This window comes from Narcine bancroftii, chromosome 8 (genome assembly GCF_036971445.1).
Source record: "Narcine bancroftii isolate sNarBan1 chromosome 8, sNarBan1.hap1, whole genome shotgun sequence".
NCBI lineage: Eukaryota > Metazoa > Chordata > Chondrichthyes > Torpediniformes > Narcinidae > Narcine > Narcine bancroftii.
The window spans coordinates 9,079,975-9,095,970 of NC_091476.1; the positions used below are offsets into that span (position 1 = coordinate 9,079,975).

General features: G+C 40.5%; 2 long non-coding RNA genes across 9 annotated transcripts in view; one reads left to right on the forward strand and one right to left on the reverse strand.

The window, feature by feature from the left end:
• Positions 1–14,393, reverse strand: part of LOC138740342 (uncharacterized) — a 28,606-nt gene extending 14,213 nt beyond the window's left edge. Inside the window, exon 1 of the long non-coding RNA XR_011342857.1 lies at positions 14,265–14,393. This is a non-coding gene — a long non-coding RNA (uncharacterized lncRNA). The remainder of the gene's footprint in view (positions 1–14,264) is intronic.
• LOC138740340 (uncharacterized) overlaps positions 1–15,996 on the forward strand; it is a 317,539-nt gene that overhangs the window by 185,017 nt on the left and 116,526 nt on the right. For all 8 annotated transcript variants that reach the window (XR_011342845.1, XR_011342855.1, XR_011342843.1 and 5 more), the window contains one exon: positions 11,066–11,189. This is a non-coding gene — a long non-coding RNA (uncharacterized lncRNA). The remainder of the gene's footprint in view (positions 1–11,065; positions 11,190–15,996) is intronic.

Below are 15,996 nucleotides of genomic sequence, written 5' to 3' on the forward strand. Positions count from 1 at the left end.
AAATTTTTTTGAAAACAAATATAGGATAGTAAATTTGTTTTGTGGGATGCTTTGAAAGCTTATTTATGAGGAAAAATTATTAGTTATACTGTTAAAGTTAAGAAACGACAAATGTCTGAACTTAACAAATTGGAAAAGGAGTTAGAGATTTTGGAAAAAGATTTACAATGAATTATGAATTATTTACTATGGAAGATAAGAAAATATGTTTAGTTAATTTGAAATTACAGTATAGTTCATTACAAACATACAAGTTTGAGAAACTATTACAGAGAACTAAGCAGCGGCATTATGAATTGGGTGAGAGAGCTCATAAAGTGTTAGCATGGCAGTTAAAAATGGAACAGGCTTCTAGAACAATAAATGCTATTAGGCATCATTCGATGATTATGTATAAACCTCAAGATTAATGATTGAATTTCATATGTTTTATGAGAAATTGTATTGCAAGATGAGGTTAAAATTGAAACTTTACCCTCTTTGAAGGATAAGGATATTAAGGAACTGGTTGCCTCTTTTACTGCTAAAAAATTGATTGAAACATTTTGGTCTATGGCGAGTGGCAAGTCTCCAGGGGATGATGGGTTTACTTCTGATTTTTATAAGGAATTTCAAGATTTATTAATTCCCTTATTGATGGAGGTTTTAGATCAACCAGAAAAGACTGGGTCCTTCCCGGATTCTTTTTCCAAAGCAATTGTTACTGTTATCCTTAAGAAGGATAGGGACCTCTTGACAGTGGTATCTTATAAACCTATCTCTGCTAAATGTGGATAATAAAATTGTAGCCAAGGTTCTGGCTAATAGATTGGCTAAATATTTACCTGACTTGATTCATGTAGATCAGGTGGGTTTTATTAACAATCGTTATTCAGCAGACAATTTTTGTAAAGTTGATTTCATTAATTAATATTTCTCGGGAGCAATCTTACCATCCAATGGTAATTTCTCTTGATGCAGAAAAGGCCTTTGATAGGGTGGAATGGAGTTTTTTGTTTAAAGTTTTGGAAAAGTTTAATTTTGGGCCTCTTTTTATTGGTTGGATTAAGGCTTTATAAAAGTCCCACTGCCAGAGTGGTGACAAATGGACAGGTATCTTTACCTTTTGTGTTATCTAGATCGACCAGACAGGGCTGTCCTTTGTCACCAGCTTTGTTTGCTTTGGTCATTGAACCTTTGGCCCAGATGATTAGGCAGGATAGTCCTGTTAAAGGTATTAAGGTGAATTCTGAGGAATATAAGATTAATTTGTTTGCGGATTTAACACATCCTTTGCAATCTTTGGAGACTTTGCATAAATGATTGGAACAGCATGGCATGCTTTTGGGATATAAAGTTAACTGGGAAAAAAAGTGAAATTATGCCTTTAGCTGAAGTGGATTACTTGCCTTGTAAAAAAAAAGGATAAACAGTTTAAAAGACAAAAATACTATACTAAACTTATACTGACAAACCTCACTTGTATGAATATATAAACATTAAGGTATTTTACTTTATTTTCAGTCACATTCATTGGAAAAAAAAGTAACTATTGCTACATCTGCAGCTTTCTCTCCACAGAGCTGCCCAAAAGACGAACAATAACATTACAGATACAGAGCCCTCCATAATGTTTGGGACAAAGACACTTTTTCTTTTATTTGTCTCTGTGCTCCACAGTTTTAAATTCGTAATCAAACAAGTCACATGTAATTAATTCCAGATTTTGGTAACTTTAAGATTACCAAAATGAACTGTTTAGAACATCATCAAAAAGAATATGTACTGAAGAGCTCAGTATTTGCAAAGGAACAGAAGGCCAAGGAAGATCTCCAAAGCTAATGATAGAAGAGTTCTCATCAGAGTGAAGAAAAATCCCCAAAAAGCTGTCCAACAGATAATAATTACTCTTCAGGAGACAGCTGTGAATGTGTCAATGACCACTGTCCACAGAAGACTTTCATAAACAGAAATACAGAAGCTACACTGCAAGATGCAAACCACTGGTTCACCACAGAAACAGGACGGCCAGATTAGTTTGCCGATAAGTATTTAAAAGAGCCTGCATATGATTTGGTGACAGCAGCAGCAAAAAAACCACCCCATCCACACCCCCCGGATACCCTGTTGATCCTCTCCTGTCTGTATCTGAGAATGATGTGCATTCTGCCTTTAGGAGAGTGAAGCATCTGGGCCTGGATGGAGAACCTGGCAAAGCATTAAAAATCTGTGCTGACCAATTTACCATTGTATTCACAGATAACTTCAAAATCTCATTCCAGCAGGTCGTGGTATCCACCTGCTTCAAACATGCGTCTATCATACCAGTTCCCAAGAAGAGGGCAGTAACCTGCCTTAATGACTATCGACCAGTAGCACTTACATCAACAGTGATGAACTGTTTTGAAAGGCTGATGTGGAAGTGTATCAGCTCCTGTCTGAGCGGTGACATGGATGCATTCCACTTCGCCTATCGTAGCAATAGGTCTATAGCGAATGCCATCTCACAGGCTCTACACAAAGGCCTGGAACAGCTGGACAGTAAAGATGCATTCATCAAGATGCTCTTTATCGACTATGGTTTGGCATTTAACATCATCATCCCCTCAAAACTGATCAGCGAACTCCAAGACCCGGGATGCAACACCCCATTGTGTAATTGGATCATGGATTTCCTCACCTCCAGACCTCAATCAGTGAGGATTAGTAAAAACTTCTCCTCCACAATCTCCATCAGTAATGAAAAGCAAGGCAGTGAGAATTGATTGCAGACTGCTTTCAGAGTGTGCCTCAGCGTACAAAATTTAAATGAAGGAAACCATTTTACGCGAGAGATTGTGAGTCTGTGTTGCGTGCTTTCAATGCACGGTTGAAGTAGAGGCCATGTAAACCTTTAAGAATATGCTCGAGTGATTGTTGAAAGGAAATGGGATGAAGAGGAAAGGGAATAGAGGAGTCTCATGGGTTTATGGCATCTTTTTCATGTGGAGAATGCCTCACTTAATTAACTAACTGTCTGAAGAGCACTTACCACTCCCAAATGATCATTTCTATGCAATGCTTTTTGACTGAAATTCTTGATACTGTAAATGAAACTATTGTTCACCTCTTATAATTCCATTCTACCCTGTCAACGGCTTTCTCTGCGTCAAAAGCAACCGCCACTGTTGGAGTCTTCTTTCCTTATACTGCATGGATTAAGTTAATGAACTTAGAGATATTGTCCATTGTTTGTCTTTTCTTAATAAATCCAGTTTCGTCAAGTTTTACTATTTTTGGTACACAGACAGCCAATCGGTTTGCTCATAGTTTTGCTATTATCTGATTCCACCTGCATTGAATTCGCCCATCGTTACTGAATGAAGATCTACCGGGACCAATGCCTGAAGAAGGCGCACAAAATCAGTGAACCGGTGCGGACTCAAAAGGCCAACATGGCCTGTTTCCGCTCCGTAAATGGTTATATGGTTATGGTTATATGATTACCAGAGCACCACTGGGCTGTGTTCTTAGCCCCCTGCTCTACTCACTTTACTGTGTGGCTTGGTACAACAATAAAACAATTTACACTGAACCAAGCAAAGCTGGCATAATGCCTGGTCAGTGGGTCTTTTTACACAGCAAGCTGGCATTCTGGGAGCAAAGGTGGCAGAACATGTAACTCAACAGCACTGGCATCTAATCTGATACATCTTTCTACACAGAAATGGTGGTAGATCTTGAAGTGTTTATGCTACTACCTGTAAACATGTATACTACTCTTCGATTGCAAGCACATTTCCTGCATGTCGCACAGATGGACGGATTCGTGCGAGCAGTGTATTCATGCAATCAGAAATGCATTGGAGGAGAAATTGAAGATCATCAGGGAGACGTTTGAGGGAGAAAGATGCACAGACTTTTTATTCTCTCGGTATTGTACAGTCAGTTTGTTTACAATCATTATCTGATTACAGTTCTTTATATGTTTACATTTATATGCTGTGTACAGTCTTTTTGCACTACCAATAGATAGTAATTCTGCCTTTCCTGCAGGAAAAAGAATCTCAAGGTTGTATTTGATGTTTTGTGTGTACTCTGACAATAAATCTGAAACTGAAATCTGAATTCTGGAAAATGGTCTTGTGGACAGATGAGACCAAGATGCCAAGAGAAAAGTGTGGAGGCATAAAGGAACTGCCCAAGATCCAAAGCATACCACCTCATCTGTGAAACATGCTGATTCTGGTATGATGGCCTGGGCATGTATGGCTGCCACAGGTACTGGTGCACCGCTCTTCCTTGATGATGAAGTAGCAAATGAATCCTGAGGTGTATAGAAATATCTTATCTGCTCAAGTTCGAGCAAATGCCTCCAAACCTATTGGACAGTACTTCATCCTACAGCAAGACAATGAACCCAAACCTACCCAAAAAACTGGAAAATTCTTGACTGGCCAAGTCAGTTGTACAATCTAAATCCAATTGAGTATGATTTCCATATGCTGAAGAGAAAACTTATGGGGGTAAGTCCCCGAAACAAGCAGGAGCTGTAGATGGCTACAGTAAAGGCTGGCAGAGCATCACCAGAGAAGATACTCAGCACTTAGTGATGTCTATGAATCACAGACCTCAAGCAGTCATCACATGCAAGGAAGATGCAATAAAGTACTAAACATTGCTACTTTAATATACATACCATGGCTATGACCCAAATATTATTGTGCCTAGAAACGAGGTGACTATGTTTAAAAAATTGTGATAATTTCTACATGGTCAAACCAAAATGTATACAATAACATCTGGAATGTGCAGTTTAATTATATGAGAATTGTTTTGATTACAAATTTAAAACAGTAGAGCACAGGGGCCCAAAAATTATAGACAGCATTGTAATTAACCCACCCCCCCCCCCCCCCCAAATTTACAGATAAATCCTCTGACCGGGATGACTTTTACTAAGCAGGGATAAGGAGACACATTAAGAGAGTCACCCCAACGGGGAATGCCATGAACCAGCTCTTCATCCTGGGCGACGCCATTGCTGTTTCACAGAACTTTATTCAAACAGCTGCTACGAGCAAGGCCCTCTGCTGGCTGAATAGTTGCTCCCATCACCAAAGATTTATATGTTACTTCAGAGAACTGAAGTACTTTTACTTTTACAATTTTAAACTTACATATTTTTTACCTGTTATTCTTATTTATTTATTTTTTTCAATGTATTTTTTCTCATTTTTGCCGGTTGCTTGAATTCCGGATACCAGGGGTTTTCCTGTATATGGAACACGTTGCCAGAGGAGGACTGAAATGAGATACAATTGCTCCATTCAAGAGGCATTTGCTTGAAGATAATTAAGTCAACAAGGTAGAAAGAGATATGGTCCTTATGCAGCTGAGCAAAACAGTTGGCATCGATGTGGTGAACCAAAGAGTCTACTTTTGTGTTGTATGATTCCATTATGCTTTTATGAAAAATTCATTTTCACAATCAAAGCCTACAAATGAAATGAGTCACTCACACTGAATGATCCCTTAATAGAAGGGTCGAGGCCTTCCAAACTTACCCGGTCCACTGCCACGGAGTTAAACGTTGTTCTTTATGGTCAGGGTGTTCTCCTTAAATGCTTCCATTGCCCATTCCTCTGCCTCAGTACAGATGTCTTTGGTGTTTTGACAATGTGTCTAATACCCTTCATCTTGCAATAAGGTGCAGTTAGGTTTCTCACTTCACCTACCATCCAGTCATGTCCGCCCATCTCTCTCACTAATTCAGCATCTTTCCTCAGTTCTGCTGTTGCTTTTCATGTCCCCAATTCCACCCTAACAGGTCCAATCCTCCCTAAGTTGCTTCCCATCTTTTCTCAATCCCTCACCCTCTGCCCTTGATCTGTGACTATTTCTATCACTCAGGGCACCTTGGTCTTATGCCAAATAGAATATTATTGCCAGTAAGTTAGACCAGGCTTATGTATAGATTTCGTATGTTTGCGAATTTGGAAGGGGTATTGATAAAGTAATATATAGTTGTATCATTACAGGATATGGAACAGAGAATCAAAGGATCACAGAGCTAAATGGAGAGTATATTATCCTAAAAACTAGAAAGCATGGGCATTTAAATTGAAGGAAAGGATGAATTTCTTTCATCATGGATCAATATTGAGACCAGTACACATTTCTTTCACATTTAGCAACAAGTAATGTATCAAAAATTGCAGATTCCAGATTAGCAGAATGCTCTGGAATAAATGTAATCTAATTCAAGGCAATATTAGAGAGCTAGGCAATTAAGTTGCACATTTATTTAATAGGAATGATTGATATGTGGTGTAATTAGTCGGAACAATTGAAATTTCAGCTCCACAGAATCCCATAATTATCTTAGTCATAGAGTCATACAGCTGGAAGTAGACCCTTCGGCCCAAATTGCCTATGCCAACCAAAGTGATCTACTTGCCTTCATTTGGCCCATAACCTTCTACATCTATCCTATCCATATCACCATCTAAATGTTCCTTAAACATTTCAACTATCTCCTCTGGCAGCATGTTCCACATACCCACTGCCCTCTGGGTGGAGGGGGGGGGGGGGGGGGGGAGAGGAAAACTGATTAATCAAAACCAGGTAAACCAAACAATTAAAAAATGCAATTATTGCTCAGAAACCTATTTCCAATGTTACTTAAGTCAGGTCTTCTGTCAAACGCGTGCAGGACTTTGGATGCAAAGTGCAAAACAATTTATAGGAATATGATCAGGGATGTTAAATTCCAACTGTCAGGAAAAATTTAACATTTTGGGCCAATTTCTTCAGAAATGAAAAGGAGAACTCTTCAGAAATGTAAATGGAGTTGAAAGAGATGTTTCTTGGTTCTTGGATCCAAAGCTAGGACCATAAATACAAAATATTTGCCAATAAATTCAGCAGGGAAATGAGAAATTTCTCTCAGAATCAGTAACAAGAAGGAGAACTCATTGGAATGTGGCTAATACATTAAAATCTGTCTATCAAATAAACACGAACTTTATACAATTTGGAAAGGTATGCTCTTATAATTGATTAAAGATCAATAAGAAGTTTTTAAAAGTTAATCATAATTATCTGGGATAAACATAATGTGGAGAAAAGGTGATATAATTTCCCATTAGTTTGGAATGATATATTGCAACTCCATCAAAGAAGACCTCATTCCAATCAATGAAGAAAACCAGTGACCGAAAGATGGGAAACATCTGGGGAACTTTCATTGTAATTGGACAGAAAAGGAGAAAGAAGATTTGAATGCAGTAGTAATCAAATGGGGAAAATAAATGACAGCAAAATATATTGGAATCCCTCCAGATTAAATGGAAAAAAAGTTTGCCAAATACCATAGTAGATGAGTTTTGAGAAATATCTACAGGGATTGTAAGAATATCAATCAAAGGAAGAATTTTTTTTTCCAAGTCTTCAAATTCCATAAATATGGAGCAGAATTTGATTACATTTGAAGCTCAAGATCATTTGGGTCTTATAAGGAAAATGTTAAACAATGAATCCAGGCAAATACATGTGATATGCAGAAAAGTTACAAAAAAGAAAATGCTTTAGAGAAAATGATAAATGAAAGAACTGATAATTTTCAACTTTCTTTGATTTGTTTTCCATTATATTAGTGGTGTGTAATTATTTTATTGCTCTGTCTTTTTTTCTATTTGCAACACCTTTTGATGTGAAATTTAGATTTTCCCTCTCTAAGCTTTCCCCTTTCTTGCATTGACTAAGTGGAGTGGAGATGGAAGATAAATACAAGGAATAGTGGAACTTGACAAATACAGGTGCATCCATGTTGCCAATTCTTAATCTCTTAATGTGTGTTTCTTTTTATCACCCTCTGTGTTCCACCATCCTGAAGCATTAGCCACACCCAGGCGATATAGCTGTGGAAAGCCAAAGGGAATAAATGAGCAAGCGGCCATTTCCAAACTTTGGAAATAGGGCCATAGAAACATGAAGACAAACAGCATGGAAATGAGGCCCTTCTGCCCAAATCATCCATGCTTCCTGAGCTGTCAACCACCTCCCTTCAAGCAGCCCATATCCCTTTAAACCTTGTCCTATTCAAGTCTAAGTATCTTTAAAATATTGTCATTGTACCTGAGTGCTGCTCACTTCATTTACCCACCCACCACCCCTTTGTTTTTTTTTAAACTTTATTTTAATTTTGTGGTCAAATATGTATCAAGAAATAACTATTACCTAAATACATCAATTGAAATGAGAAATTGAATGTTGCAAGTTGTCCATATCTCCAAACAGCCCCATCCCCCCTCCCCCACAAACAAAACCCCGAAATAGAAAAGAAAGGAGAAAACAGGAAGGAGAGAAAGAAACAGAAAAGCAGGAAAAGAGAATGATCTGCCGGGATCTGGGATGCACTTCATAAAATCTAGTTCCTTTTCTTTTCTAGATCTGAAATATGGGAAAGAACAAGGACATAGAACTCAGGAATAGAATAAGCAACCCTAAATATTCAACCCTGCCATACCTGTAAAAATATGTTATACTTCTTCCTTCGATTATAAGTAATTTTCTCCAGGAGAAACACAACTATGTATTTTCACATTCCATCGGGCTATTTCCAACAGGGAGTCAGACATCCAAGTAACCGGAATACATTTCCTGGCCACCACCAATGCAATCTTAAGAAATTCTAATTGGTACTTGGACAACCTCATTTTGGGTCTTATGTCCACAATATTTCCCAAGAGAAACAATTCTGGACTTTGTGGCAATTGTTTCCCAATAATCTGGTCAAATAAAATTCTTAAATTTTCCCAAAAAGGTTTCACTTTAGAGCATGATCAGGTGAATGTAAAAAGGTTCCTATTTCTTCACCATATCTAAAACATATATCCGATAGATTAGAATTTAATTTATGTAATTTCTGCAGGGCAAGAAGTATTGCACCAACCTATATCTTACAATTATTGGTCATGCTGGCCTGAATAAATCAGACTAATACAAGCCTCATTCCCATTTTTGTTTTGATTCATACAACTCCCACTTGGGAGTTCCCGACTGAAGTAAGGAATACATTGCAGATGTAAATTTCCTTGTGCTCCCCTTTCGAATCAGAGTCTCCATTTCACTGTACTCTAGTTATGTCATCACCAGTTCTAATTCATCTCTGAAAAAAGCTCTTAATTGAAAGTAGCAGAAGATTGTGTGGTTAAGATTATTGTATCTACTTTTTAACTGCTCAAATGACGTAAGTTGCCCTTGCACGTAACAATCTTCTATGTGCCTGATCCCTTTCCAGGACCAGGTATGTAGAGTCTTATTATCTATTGTTAAAGGAATTAATCTATTTTGAGTCAAGGGCATTTTTGGAAATATTTTTCCTTTTGTTTCAATTAAATTATTCAATTTATACCAATTATTCAAAATATGCCTGTTAAAGGTGCTTCTTTTCCACCAGAAATAGATTCAGTTTCCCATTTATATGCAAGATATTCTACTACTCTCTCTCCAACTTTGTGGAGATTAATTTCCACCCATGAAGGCTTGTCACTTCTGTTAAAGAGGGAAGTGACAAATTTCATCTGGGCTGCACAATAATAATATTAAAAATTTAGGAGATGCAAACCCTGACCCCCCCCCCCCCCACCCCACCGATGGTATTCCAAATTAATGTTTCCATGGAGACTCTGGCTAATTTACCTTTCCAAAGAAACTTCCTAACCAATTTATTCAAATTTTGAAAAACTTCTGTGGAAATGGTAATGGAAGAGTCTGGAAGAGGTAGTGTATATGTGGGAATATATTCATTTTAATACAATTAACTCTTATAATCAAAATTATCAGAAGAGTTATCCATTTATTTAAATCTTCTTCAACTTTCTTAAGATGGGGAGATAGTTCATTTTATATAATTTTTTTCAAATCATTAATCCCCAAATACTTAATCCCATTCTTGGGCCATCTAAATTGCATATTCTTTGACAAATTGTATAATTTCACTTTTGTCTCAATTAATTTTATACCCAGAGACCCTCCTGTAATCTTCCAGTTGGAAAGGCAGCTTTGGCAAAAATAAGTTTCTGGTTCTGTCAGACATATTAATACATAATCTGCAAACAGACTAATCTTATGTTCATTTTGGTTAGCTCTGATCCCCTTGATGTCAGGATCTCGTCGAATAATTTCTGCCAAAGTTTCGATAATATGAAAAGAAATGGAGATAATTGACATCCTTGTCTGCTCGATCTGAACAGTGGGAATGCTAGAGAGGCTTGCCCATTTGAAAACTCTGGCCTTGGGTTCATTGTATAGGGCTCGACTCCAATTTATAAAGTTTTGACTTTAAAAAAAAATCAGTTGTGGATGTCCTGGAACAAGAAAAAACTCTCTCTCTGAGAACCAACAAGAATCCTCCTGAATGATAACCAAAGCACCAAAGCCTGGTGAACTTTATTAATGTTAGCTTCTGTCCAAAGAACAAGAATTGCCTGCAACCAATGAGATTGGACTGTGAACCAAAGAATTTTCCTGAACTTAAACACACACATTATGCACACGTGCACTTCGAGTTAGAAAGGGGTTAAGTAGGTTAAGTGAGCCAATAGAGATAAGTTAAAGTTTCATTTTCATAGATAATTATGATAATTATCAGTTTATACCAATTATTCAAAATATGCCTGTTAAAGGTGCTTCTTTTCCACCAGAAATAGATTCAGTTTCCCATTTATATGCAAGATAATTAAAAGCAACTTTTGCATATCTATCGCTGCTGGGTTTTGGGGTCCTCTGGACTCGTAACAATACTAAGCAATCTACTTACATTGTCCGCTGATTGCCTTTGTTTAACAAACCCTGTTTGGTCCTTTTTCTCAATTTTGGCAAAAGATTTGGTGACCTGTTTGCCAAAGCTTGGCTAGTACTTTCCGATTCAGTACGGAAATTGGTCTATACGACGATGGTTTCAATGGATCTTTATCTTTTTTTTTACAAATTACCATTATTAATGCAGTTGAGAAAGACTCCAGCAAGGTATGTGATCTAACTGCTTGATTTAATACCTCCATTAAAAAAAAAGCATTAACAAATCTTAAATTCTTTATAGAATTTCAGTTGGACACCATCCTCGCCGAGAGATTTATTAACGTGCAAAGAATTCAGTATTTCCTTTATCTCCATTTGACGAGAAGATGCATTAAGTTCCCTCTGCTCTACCAAGTCCAAATTCGGTAAGACCAATTGTGACAAAAATAATCATTTATTTTGTCAATATCTCCTTGAGACTCTGATTTATATAATTTGGAATAGAATAATTTGAAGGTATCATTAATTTCTTGTGGCTTATAAGAGATTCTATTGGGTTCTGTTGCAATTGCATTAATTATTCTAGAGACCTGCTCTGTTTTCTGTTCGCAAGATAGGTACTTGTGAGCTCTCTCCCCCAGCTCGTAGTACCTTTGTTTCATTCTCATTATTGCTTTTTCTATACTGTAAGTTTGTAATGTATTTTACTTAAGCTTTTTATTAAGTAGTTTCTGTTCTGAGCTCCTCAACTGCAGGCCCTTCTCCAAATGATGTATCTCTTGTTCCAATTTATCTACTTCCCTAAAGTATCCCCTATGATAAATTTATTGACAGTAGAATGAAAGTTAGTCTCACAGAAGATTCCAATATGTCTTCTTATAAAATCACAAAACTCAGATCTTCTCAGAACAATGGATTGAAGCACCATCTATATACCATAACCTGCTTATCAGGCATAACAATTGATAATAATTGAGGTGAATGGTCTGACAAGACTCTCACTTTATACTCAATTTCCATGATTCTATCCTGCAAATGTGCTGATAGTAAAAATAAATCTATCCTGGAGAATGAATCATGTCTACCAGAGTAAAAGGAATAATCTCTTTGCCTTGGATGTAATTTCCGCCCCCCCCATTTCCTGTGGCAGCCTAAGGTCCCTGTTCCCCATTCCCACAGCAGCCCAAGGTCCCTGTTCCCCATTCCCACAGCAGCCCAAGGTCCCTGTTCCCCATTCCCACAGCAGCCCAAGGTCCCTGTTCCCCATTCCCACAGCAGCCCAAGGTCCCTGTTCCCCATTCCCACAGCAGCCCAAGGTCCCTGTTCCCCATTCCCACAGCAGCCCAAGGTCCCTGTTCCCCATTCCCACAGCAGCCCAAGGTCCCTGTTCCCCGTGGCAGTCCAAAGTCCACATTCTCCACATTAGCCCAAGGTCCACATTCCCCGTGGCAGCCCAAGGTCCACATTCCCCGTGGCAGCCCAAGGTCCACATTCCCCGTGGCAGCCCAAGGTCCACATTCCCCGTGGCAGCCCAAGGTCCACATTCCCCGTGGCAGCCCAAGGTCCACATTCCCCGTGGCAGCCCAAGGTCCACATTCCCCGTGGCAGCCCAAGGTCCACATTCCCCGTGGCAGCCCAAGGTCCACAATCCCCGTGGCAGCCCAAGGTCCACAATCCCCGTGGCAGCCCAAGGTCCACATTCCCCGTGGCAGCCCAAGGTCCACATTCCCCGTGGCAGCCCAAGGTCCACATTCCCCGTGGCAGCCCAAGGTCCACATTCCCCGTGGCAGCCCAAGGTCCACATTCCCCGTGGCAGCCCAAGGTCCACATTCCCCGTGGCAGCCCAAGGTCCACATTCCCCGTGGCAGCCCAAGGTCCACATTCCCCGTGGCAGCCCAAGGTCCACATTCCCCGTGGCAGCCCAAGGTCCACATTCCCCGTGGCAGCCCAAGGTCCACATTCCCCGTGGCAGCCCAAGGTCCACATTCCCCGTGGCAGCCCAAGGTCCACATTCCCCGTGGCAGCCCAAGGTCCACATTCCCCGTGGCAGCCCAAGGTCCACATTCCCCGTGGCAGCCCAAGGTCCACATTCCCCGTGGCAGCCCAAGGTCCACATTCCCCGTGGCAGCCCAAGGTCCACATTCCCCGTGGCAGCCCAAGGTCCACATTCCCCGTGGCAGCCCAAGGTCCACATTCCCCGTGGCAGCCCAAGGTCCACATTCCCCGTGGCAGCCCAAGGTCCACATTCCCCGTGGCAGCCCAAGGTCCACATTCCCCGTGGCAGCCCAAGGTCCACATTCCCCGTGGCAGCCCAAGGTCCACATTCCCCGTGGCAGCCCAAGGTCCACATTCCCCGTGGCAGCCCAAGGTCCACATTCCCCGTGGCAGCCCAAGGTCCACATTCCCCGTGGCAGCCCAAGGTCCACATTCCCCGTGGCAGCCCAAGGTCCACATTCCCCGTGGCAGCCCAAGGTCCACATTCCCCGTGGCAGCCCAAGGTCCACATTCCCCGTGGCAGCCCAAGGTCCACATTCCCCGTGGCAGCCCAAGGTCCACATTCCCCGTGGCAGCCCAAGGTCCACATTCCCCGTGGCAGCCCAAGGTCCACATTCCCCGTGGCAGCCCAAGGTCCACATTCCCCGTGGCAGCCCAAGGTCCACATTCCCCGTGGCGCCCAATTTCCACATTCCCCATGGTGGCCGAGGTCCACATTCCCCATGGCGGCCCCAAGATCCCAGTTCCCCACAGCAGCCTCAGGTCCCTGTTCCCTGACTTACAACCAATCCTTCGGACCCCAATATGGTTGTAATCCGGAAACTACCTGTATAATATTTTTGTTTTTTGTCTTTTAATCAGTTTATTCTTAATGCAGGTGTATTAGTTAGGCATTGTAAGAGTGAGTCTCAGGCAACTGGAAAATACACTTCTCAGGCATATAGCAATCCACATAGGAGCTGGATACCAGGGGTTTTAATGTGCAGAAGGCCTTATAATGACTTTTAAAGAATATTTACCGAATTTCATATTTTAGTCAGGAGTTCATGTGGATATCAGGATAATCCAGTGGCTCTTGGCTAACTTGGAAAAGGTATGTGATCTAACTGCTTGATTTAATACTTCCATTAAAAAAAAAAGCAATTGATTCACATCCTCTTAAAAACAAATGGAGAGTTACCGGTTTCAAATCCCCAACAGATGGGTTCATGGCCTGATCCATTCAGGTTAAATCCAGGAGTTGGTCATTTGTCCTGAGTTTCTAATAAGCTGGTACTTTTAACTAATTTGACCCATCACCCAATTCCAAACCCACTTCACAGATGATTTAAAATTCACACTCCATCCTCAGTACTGGTACAAACAATCCCCACTCGGAATCACTCCCACACTTTCTCTGCACCTTCACTCTAAACCTAAAATGCAGAAAATACCTTGTCTCTAAAGCTAACTAAAAATAAGATTAGGCACCAGGAATGTTGCTTATTTTACAGCACCGTGCTCACCTCTACAGCCCTTGGCAGTAATTGTCACAGGCACTCTCAAAGAAGGCAGTAAATTTCCTCTTCTTCCTAGCCTGGTGTCTCTGCAGACACAGAAAGAGATTCAGAGTGAACCCATTGGAGCAGGAGGCAGCTCATGCCAGAAATGCTGTGTAAACAAAGTGGGTGAAGATCAAAACACTGAGTTCTCCCTTCCTAATCTGGGCAATTGGCAAGTCCCGGGAGTTAGAGTTATTTTCACTAGGACTGAGAAGGTTAAAGAATGACGTAAAAGGGCTCTTAAATACTGGGAAGAATTATGATGACATAATTGCTGATGGATCAATTTCAGTGGCTGGAGATGTGGCAATGAGTTGGGGGGGGTGGTTGGTGGTGGTCACCAACATAAGGTTATCATAAAAGCTTTCAGTAAGAGGTGTGCAACATATCTTTGCTAAGTGAATGGCTGGAATGTGGATCAGTAAGACAGTTGTTGAATCAGAGTCTATTCATTATTTTACAAGAGAATGAAATGTTTTAAAAAGGGGAATATTAAACAGAAATGGGCATATGACTGAGATTTGACTGGGTGGTTCAGCTTCTGAAAACCCAAGGCTGACTTGTACAACCAAAGGGTCTGTTTCTGTGCTGTAGCATTCTATGGTTCAGTGCTGTAGTGAATGAGAGGCTTGTATTCTATTGCTATCACGAATAAGACATTTGTTTTATATTGCTGAACTGAATGACAGGCCTCTGTCAAGATGCTTAATTAATGAGAAATCTCAATCTGCCTTGGTAATTCAAATGCTCTATTGACACAGCTATATATAGTGTGTATGGTGGAAAAATAAAGATTTTGCTTCACAATGTGATGCAAGATGCCATACATACATCATCTGCAGAGTTCTCCAATTCCACTGGCAGAATAAACAAACCAAGCCACCCTCTCCCAGGACCAAATGCCGAACATCAGGGCTTTAATTATACTGATGTGCAGGTCATGCCATTTGTATTCCTGACTGCAGACTCCTGAAATAGGTACTCAACTCCGAGCTCTGGCCCAGCAAGGAATTAATTCGCAGGAAGCATGAGGTGTCTGGGGTACGTGCTTGATGCATCTGAGGAAGACGTGACTTATTCAACTTACTGCTTGACAGGGAGAAGGAGCATTCAGGATGGTACAGAGAACCACGAGGCTCTTCGTCACAGTGTATGTAGTGGAAATAGCACTTTTTCACAAAACCAGCAAATCAGTGCACTTATGGCTGCTCAGATTAGATGGAAATGAATATTGCAAATTCAGGAATAATGAAAAAAATAGAAAATTCCAGAAGGAGATAATTAGGAGAAGTGAGCAATGCATGGCGATGTGCTGTCCGCCTCTGGTGAAGTCTGTGCATCCTAAATTAGCCACGTCACAAAACTAAGAGTGGAAGCATTAAGATTTGCCACTGGACCTATCGTGCATCTTCATACACAGTGATGTAAGAGACTCGCACTACACACTATGTTGTGAGTGGCCTACAGGACAATGTGTGGTGAAACCTACATTGTACTCTGAGAAGGTACAATGATATAGAAGGGGTACATTAGATTATTCAATTAGATTCTTGCCTGATAGACTTCAATTTGAGATTTCTGCCCCACTGTGGTGTGAGGCTTGCGTTTCAGTGTGCAAAGAGAAGACTGTATGACACACAATGACAGCCCTGCATTAAACAGTGACCCATATCTGAAATGATAACTGTTTTTCTCT